At 28.0% G+C, this 9409-nt stretch overlaps 1 pseudogene; it reads right to left on the reverse strand.

Annotated features, from left to right (window-relative positions):
* Window positions 1-6758: 6758 nt before the first annotated feature.
* LOC114614722 lies at window positions 6759-7498 on the reverse strand (annotated as a pseudogene).
* Window positions 7499-9409: the final 1911 nt, after the last annotated feature.

Consider the following 9409-nt stretch of genomic DNA (forward strand, 5'->3'; position numbering starts at 1 on the left):
CAGAGTTCATAGTTAATCAGAAATATATAAAGCTGAAATATCAATAGTCATCAGTCATAGATAATAGTAAGTCAGAAATAAATGAACATGAATAATAAATATTCAGCATTCGTGGATAATAGTAAGTCAGAAGTAAATGAAATTGATTAATCAATAGTCATCAGTCATAGTTAATTGTAAACAAGAAAAAATAAAGATGAAATATCAATAGTCATCAGAAATAAATGAACATGGATAATCAATAATAACAATTCGTGGATAATAGTAATTGAGAAATAAGTGAACATGAACAACCAATAGTCGTATGTCATAGTTAAAAGGAAATCAGAAATATATAAAGGTGAAATATCATTAGTCATCAGTCATAGAAAATACTAAGTCAGAAATAAATGAACATGAATAATCAATATTCAGCATTCGTGGATAACAGTAAATCAGGAACAAACGAACTTGATTAATCAATACTCATCAGTCAGAGGTGACAGTAAATCAGAAATATATAAAGGTAAAATATCTTTAGTCATCAGTCATAGATAATAGTAAGTCAGAAATAAATGAACATGAATAATCAATATTCAGCATTCGTGGATAATAGTAAATCAGAAACAAATGAACCTGATTAATCAATAGTCATCAATTAGAGTTCATGGGAAAGCATAAATGAATAAAGCTGAAATATCAATAGTCATAAGTCATAGATAATAATAAGTCAGAAATAAATGAACATGAGTAATCAATAATAACATTTCGTGGATCATATTAATTCAGAAATAAATGAACATGAACAACCAATATTCATATTTCATAGTTAATAGGAAATCAGAAATATATAAAGCTGAAATATCAATAGTAAACAGTCATATATAATAGTAAGTCAGAAATAAACCAACTTGAATAATCAATATTCAGCATTCGTGGATAATAGTAAATCAGAAATAAATGAAATTGATTAATCAACAGTCATCAGTCATAGTTAATTGTAAACAAGAAATAAATAAAGCTGAAATATCAAAAGTCATCAGTCATAGATAATAGTAAGTCAGAAATAAAGGAACATGAATAATCAATAATAACAATCCATATATATTCGTAATTCAGAAATAAGTGAACATGAACAACAAATAGTCTTATGTCATAGTTAATAGGAAATCAGAAATATATAAAGCTGAAATATCAATAGTCATCAGTCATAGATAATAGTAAGTCAGAAATAACTGAACATGAATAATCAATATTCAGCATTCATAGAAAATAGTAAATCAGAAACAAATGAAATTGATTAATCAATAGTCATCAGTCATAGATAATTGTAAACAAGAAAAAATAAAGCTGAATTATCAAAGGTCATTAGTCATAAATAATAGTAACTCAGAAATAAATGAACATGAATAATCAATAATAACAATTCGTGGATAATAGTAATTCAGAAAAAAATGAACATGAACAACCAATAGTCATATGTCATAGTTAATAGGAAATCAGAAGTATATAAAGCTGAAATATGAATAGTCATCAGTCATAGATAATAGTAAGTCAGAAATAAATGAACATGAATAATCAATATTCAGCATTCGTGGATAATAGTCAATAGGAAATAAATGGACACGAATAATCAATAGCCATCAGTCAGAGTTCATAGTAATTCAGAAATATATAAATGTTAAATATCATTAGTCATCAGTCATAAATAATAGTAAGTCAGAAGTAGATTAACATGAATAATCAATATTCAGCATTCGTGGATAATAGTAAATCAAAAACAAACAAACTGGATTAATCAATAGTCATCAGTCAGCGTTCATAGTAAATCTGAAATATATAAAGGTGAAATATCATTACTCATCATTCATAGAAAATAGTAATTCAGAAATAAATGAACATGAATAATCAACATTCAGCATTCGTGGATAATAGTAAATCAGAAAAAAATGAACTTGATTAATCAATAGTCATCAGTCAGAGTTCATAGTAAATCAGAAATATATAAAGCTGAAATATCAATTGTCATCAGTCATAGATAATAGTAAGTCAGAAATAAATGAACATGAATAATCAATAATAACAATTCGTGGATAATAGTAATTCAGAAATAAATGTACATGAACAACCAACAGTCAAATATCATAATTAATAGGAAATCAGAAATATATAACACTGAAATATAAATAGTCATCAGTCATAGATAATAGTACGTCAGAAATAAAAACCATGAATAATCAATATTCAGCATTCGTGGATAATAGTAAATCAGAAACAAATGAACTTGATTAATCAATAGTCATCTGTTCATGGAAAGCAGAAATAAAGAAAGCTGAAATATCAATAGTCATCATTCATAGAGACAGAATTGGTTTTTAAGTAAAGATATTGACAGAATTGTTTATTACATAAATATATTAACAGAATTGGTTATTGAATCAAGATACTTATTGAATTGATTATTAAATAAAGATATTAACAGAAATGTAGTTTAAAAAAAGGTTTTGACAGAATTGGTTTTTAAATAAAGATATAGATAGAATAGGTTTTTAAATATAGATATTGACAGAATTGTTTATTAAATAAACATATTGACAGAAATGTTTTTTCAAAAAAGATTTGACAAAATAAGTGTTTACATAAAGATATTTATAGAATTGGTTATTAAATAAAGATATTGACAGAATTGGTTATTAAATAAATATATTGACAGAATTGGTCATTGAATATAAATACTGACAGAATTGGTTATTAAATAAAGATATTGAGAGAATTTTTTAACAAATTATATGGATAGAATTACTTTTTAAAAAAATATATTGACAGAATTGGTTTTCAGATAAAGATATTGACAGATTTGGTTTTTAAATAAAGATATTGACAGAATTGGTTATTACAGAATTGATTATTAAATAAATATATTGACAGAATTGGTTATTAAGTAAAGATATTGACAGAATTGGTTATTACAGAATTGAATATTATACAAAGATATTGACAGAATTGGTTTTTAAGTATAGATATTGACCGAATTGGTTTTTAATTGAAGATATTGACAGAATTTTATTTAAAATAAAGATATTGACAGTATTGGTTAATAACCAATACTGAGATTGACATAATTTGTTTTTAAATAATGATATTGACAGAATTGGTTACCACAGAATTGATTATTAAATAAAGATATTGACAGAATTGGTTATTAAATTAAGATATTGATAGAATCGGTTTTTAAATAAAGGTATTGACAGAATGTTTTTTTAAATAAAAATATTGACAGAATTGGGTATTAAATAAAATTATTGACACATTTGGATTTTAAATAAAGATATACACATAATTGTGTATTACATAACTGATTATTAAAACAAGATATTGACAGAATTACGTACCACAGAATTGATTATTAAGTAAAGATATTGACAGAATTGTTTATTAAATAGAGATATTGACAGAACTGGTTTTTAAATAAAGATTTGACAGAATGGGTTTATAAATAAAAATATTGACAGACAGAACTGATTAATATATACAGATATTGAAAGAACTGGTTACTAACTAAATATATTGACAGAATTGGTGTTTAAATAAAGATATTGACAGATTTGGTTTTTAAATAAAGATATTGACAGAAATGGTTTTTAAATAAAGATATTGACAGAACTGGTTATTAAATAAAGATACACACAAGCATTGGTTATTAAATAAAGATATTGACAGAATTGGTTATTAAATAAAGAGATTGAGACAATTTGTTTTTAAATAAAGATATTGACAGAATATGTTACCACAGAATTGATTATTAAAAAAAGATATTGACTGAATTGGTTATTAAATAAAGATATTGATAGAATCGGTTTTTAAATAAAGATATTCACAGAATGATTTTTAAATAAAGATATTGACAGAATTGGATATTAAATAAAGTTATTGACAGAATTGGATTTTAAATAAAGATATAGACATAATTGTGTATTACATAAATGATTATTAAAAGAGATATTGACAGGATCGGTTATTAAATAAAGATATTCACAGAACTGGTTATTAAATAAAATATTGACAGAATTGTTTATTAAATAATGATATTGACAGAATTGTTTATTAAATAAATATATTGACAGAATTGGTTTATAAATAAAGATATTCACAGAATTGGTTATTACAGAATTGATTGTAATGTAAAGATATTGACAGAAAGGGTTTTAAAATAAAGATATTGACAAAATTTGTTATTAAATAAAGATATTGACAAAATTTTTTATTAAATAAAGATATTGACAGAATTGTTTATTAAATAAAGATATTGACGTAATTGGTCTTTAAATAAAATATTGACAGAATTGGTTTTTAAATAAATATATTGACAGAATGGCTTATTAAACATATTGACAGAATTGGTTATTAAATAAAGAGGTTGACAGAATTGGTTTTTAAATAAAAATATTGACAGAATTTGTTATTTAATAAAGATTTTGACAGAATTGGTTTTTAAATAAAGATATTGACGGAATAGGTTATTAAATAAAGATACTGACTGAACTGGTTTTTAAATAAAGATATTGACAGAATTGTTTTTTAAATAAAGATATTTACAGAATTGGCTTTTAAATAAAGATATTGACAGAATTGGTTATTACAGAATTGATTATTACATAAAGATATTGACAGAATTCGTTATTAAATAAAGATATTGACAGAATTGGTTTTTAAATATATTGACAGAATTTTAATTAAAATAAATATATTGACAGAATTGGCTATTAAAAAAAGATATTGGCAGAAATGATTATTAAATAAAGATATTGACAGACAGAACTGGATATTAAATAAAAATACTCACAGAATTGGTTATTAAACAAAGATATTGACAGAATTGGTCGTTAAATAAAATATTGATAGAATTGTTCATTAAATAAAGATATTGACAGAATTGGTTATTAAAAAAAGATATTGACAAAATTGGTTAACAAATAAAAATATTGACAGACAGAACTGCTTACTATATACAGATATTGAAATAACTGGTTATTAACTAAAGATATTGACAGAATTGGTTTTTAAATAAAGATATTGACAGATTTCGTTTTTAAGTAAAGATATTGACAGAAATGGTTTTGAAATAAAGATATTGACAGAACTGTTTATTAAATAAAGATATTGACACAATTGGTTATTAGAAAATTGATTATTAAATAACGATATTGAGAGAATTGGTTTTTAAATAAAGATATTGGCAGAATTGGTTTTTAAATAAAGATATTGACAGAACTGGTTTTTGAATAAAGATATTGAAAGAACTGTTTATTAAATTAAGATATTGACAGAAGAGTTTATTAAATAAAGATATTGACAGAATTGTTTATTTCAAAATTGATTATTAAATATCGATATTGACAGAATTGAATTTTAAATAAATATATTTAGAGAATTGGTGTTTAAATAAAGATGTTGACAGAATTGGTTTTAAAAAAAGATATTAACAGAATAAGTTATTACATAATTGGTTTTTAAATAAAGATATTGACAGAATTGGTTTTTTTTTAAACACTGATTTATTCTTTATTGTGAAGATTTATGACAAATTACTTAAAAGCCAACATTTAGTCCCCACTTAATTGCTTGTTCCATTTCACTCTAAGCATATTGAAGTCAAGTATGTGAAAATACCTGTTAATGCTCAAATCTGATCTATGATGTGAAGATCAAACACTTAGTTGGTACATCAAATGTCACGTTGTCAAGCAGCATATTATAATTCAGAAATAGGTTATTAGGACAGTCAAATTTTAAATTCAGGGGCAGTCCATGTTTCATCACCTTAAAATCTTGATTGACCAAAATTTAAAATCAAACAGCCTTGATTCTGTAATACTTTAATATTCATTTAATGTATGGTTTTTGATAAATACTTTCAGAGATACCTACACTGTCCACACCAGCTCTGGCTACACCTGATACTTTTAATCATAATTATGAAGGTAACCAGGTTTCCTGTATCTAATATTTATCTGGTCAAAAGTTTACTACTGTCAGTTCACTTATATAAACCATGTGTGCTCACTCTTTCCCAGTTTTTGAAGCTGTGATGTGTTTATCCTCATGAAATTTCTATGACACTTAAAGTTAACACAACCACCCTGATGACACTTTCAGGGCAAAGCAGAACTGAACAGTCCTTCAGTATTATCACCACTGAACTCCGTTCTGTCATTGCTGCCTGGATGAACACTGACACTTAGTTACAAGTTTAAAGACACAAGAGTTTAAAAAATTGATTTGCACAAAAGAAATAAAAAAAATTATATACAACAAATTGGTTTTTAAAAATACAAAAATAACATCTGTCACTTCTGTCATGCCAACAACTTGACATATATACACATGCAGAAAAAGTTCCAACTCGGTCATCTGAACAGCTGTGCTCTACTATGATGAACAAACTGCCGCTATGTCTTCACGCTGACAGAAGGTGTATTCAAAATATTTCGTATACTAAATACTGTAAGTCTTTGCGTGTATAAATGCTGGTTAGAATAGTTTCTGCTCCAATTAAAAGCAATGTCTTAAGCAAGCTAACATTAAGTTCACTAAAATTCACAACAGTTCAGGAATCTATGACCTTATAATAAAGAAACGCAAAATGTACAACTATAAAAAGCAAGGAACTGCCATGCAAGATTTAAACTGAAAACTGCAAGAAAATGCAATTTAAAACAACAAGCTCAAATATATGTGACACGCAAAAGAGCAGCAAGTTCTACCAACAATAGACTTAAAAAAGAATACATTCTCTTTGCTGGTATAAATCAGATCTTCAAATCTGAGAACAAGCCATTTGTCCTCTATCTCAAGAAATTAGCTCTTTTACAGTTGTTTTAATGAAATCTTTCCTCTCAGTTAAATCATAAGCAGGGTAATTTTCATACACCTCTTTGCAAATCTGCTTCATTGTGACCTCTTCCAGGTTAGCATCAGCCAGTAATTTCTTCACTGTTTCTTTTAGCTCTTCATCTGTAGGCGGCTTTTTCAATTTTTTAATTAAAGGTTCATCATCAGAACTGTCTTCAGATTCAGACTCTTTTTTGGAACTGTTTTGGTTCTTCTTGGTGGTACTGCTGTCTGCCTTCTTAACATTAGCACTCTTTACAGATTTTTTACTTTTAGCAGTAGCTTTCTGTTTTGCTTTTTCTTTTTTAGATGTCTTTTTTGGTGGTTGCTCCTCTTCACTTTCTTTCTCTTCATCTTCTGAAGACTCTTCCTTATTTTTCTTCTCATCTTCATCACTACTAGACTCATCTGACAGAATTTCAGGGCATTTAGTTTGCTTTGACTTCCGTGTTGTTCCAGAACTGTTCCGTTCCTTTTTATTACCTTTGCTGGAAGATTTTTTGGATTTTGGCAATGGTTTGCCAGAAGGCTTTGGATGCATTAAGAAATTCAAGATCCTCTTCACTAGTTCACTGTTCACACCTGACCTCTCTAAATCAAGAACTTCACAGATGCTCTTCAACATGGCATTTCTTTCTTTTTTTTTTTAATTTTTTTATTGGATGTTTTATTTACATTTCATATGTTGTCCCCTTACCCCATCCCCCACCCTCCCAGGAACCCCCTATCCCCTCACCCCGCCTCCTTCTTCTTTGTGGATGTAACCTCTATCTACCCCCCCACTCCCACCTCCCCACCCTCAAAACTCCCACCCCCTGGGGCGTCCAGCCTTCATGAGGTCAAGGATCTCATCTTCCACCTGTGCCCAGCAGGGCCCTCCACTCTTATATATTCAGCTAAAGCCCTGGATCCCTCCATAAGTGCTCCCAGGCTGGTGGTTTAGACCCTGGGAGCTGTAGTTGGTTGGTATTATTGCTCTCCTCATGGGGCCACAAATCCTTTCAGCTCCTTCAGTCTTCACTCTAACTCCTCCATTGAGAACCCCATGATCACTTCAATGGCTAGTTGTGAGCATCTGCCTCTGAATATGTCAGACTCTTGAAGACCTCTGAGGAGACATCCATATCAGGCTCTTATCAGCATGCACTTCCTGACTTCCACATCAGCATCTACCTTTGGTGACTGCACATGGGATGGATACTCAGGTGGAAAGGTCTTCAGACGGCCCCTCCTTCAGTTTTTGTCCCTCGCTTTGTCTCCATATTTGCTCCCTTGAGTATTTTGTTGCTCCTTCTAAGAAGGACCGAATCACCCCCACTTGGTCTTCATTCTTTATGGACTTCATGTGACCTGTGAGTTGCATCTTGGGCATTTCAAGGTTCTGGGCTAATATCCAATAATCAGTGAGTGAATACCATGTGTGTTCTTTTGTGATTGGCTTACCTCACTCAGGATGATAATTTCTAGTTCCATCCATTTACCTAGGAACCTCTCAAATTCATTGTTTTTAATAGCTGAGTAATACTCCATTGTGTAAATATACCACATTTTTTTAATCCATTCCTCAGTTGAAGGACATCTGGGTTCTTTCCAGCTCCTGGCTATTATAAATAAGGCTGCTATGAACATAGTTGAGCATATGTCCTTATTATATGTTCGAGCATCTTCTGGGTATATGCCTAACATGGCATTTCTAAACTTTTTCAACATTTCTTCCTTTTTTTTTATACTGGGGACTGCCTTTTTCAAATGGAAAGCCACTGACAGAATCTTGACACTGACCAGATCTTGACAGAACTGGTGTTTAAATTAAGATATTGACAGAATTGATTATTAAATAAAGCTATTGACAGAATTGGTTGTTAAATAAAGATATTGACAGTATTGCATATTACAGAACTGATTTTAAATAAAGATATTTACAGAATTGGTTTTAAAATAAAGATATTGACAGAATTGGTTTTTAAATGAAGTTATCGACAGAATTGGTTTTTAAATAAAGATATTGACAGAACTGTTTATTAAATAAAGATATTGACAGAACTGTTTATTAAATAAAGATATTGACAGAATTGATTATTTCAAAATTGATTATTAAATAACGAGATTGACAGAATTTGATTTTAAATAAAGATATTGAGAGAATTGGTGTTTAAATAAAGTTGTTGACAGAACTGGTTTTTAAATAAAGATATTGACAGAATACGTTATTACATAATTCGTTATTAAATAAAGATATTGACAGAATTGGTTTTTAAAAAAGATATTGATAGAACTATTTATTAAAATATTGTCAGAATTGGTTATTAAATAAAGATATTGACAGAATTGGTTTTTAAACAAAGATATTGACAGAGTTGTTGTTTAAATTAAGATATTGACAGAATTGGATATTAAATAAAGCTATTGACAGAATTGGTTGTTAAATAAATATATTGACAGAATTGGTTATTAGAAAATTGATTATTAAATAACGGTAATGACAGAATAGGTTTTTAAATAAAGATATTGACAGAATTGGTTTTTAAATAAAGATATT

The sequence above is a fragment of the Grammomys surdaster genome, unplaced genomic scaffold, assembly GCF_004785775.1.
Source record: "Grammomys surdaster isolate TR1022 unplaced genomic scaffold, NIH_TR_1.0 126486, whole genome shotgun sequence".
NCBI classification, from domain to species: domain Eukaryota; kingdom Metazoa; phylum Chordata; class Mammalia; order Rodentia; family Muridae; genus Grammomys; species Grammomys surdaster.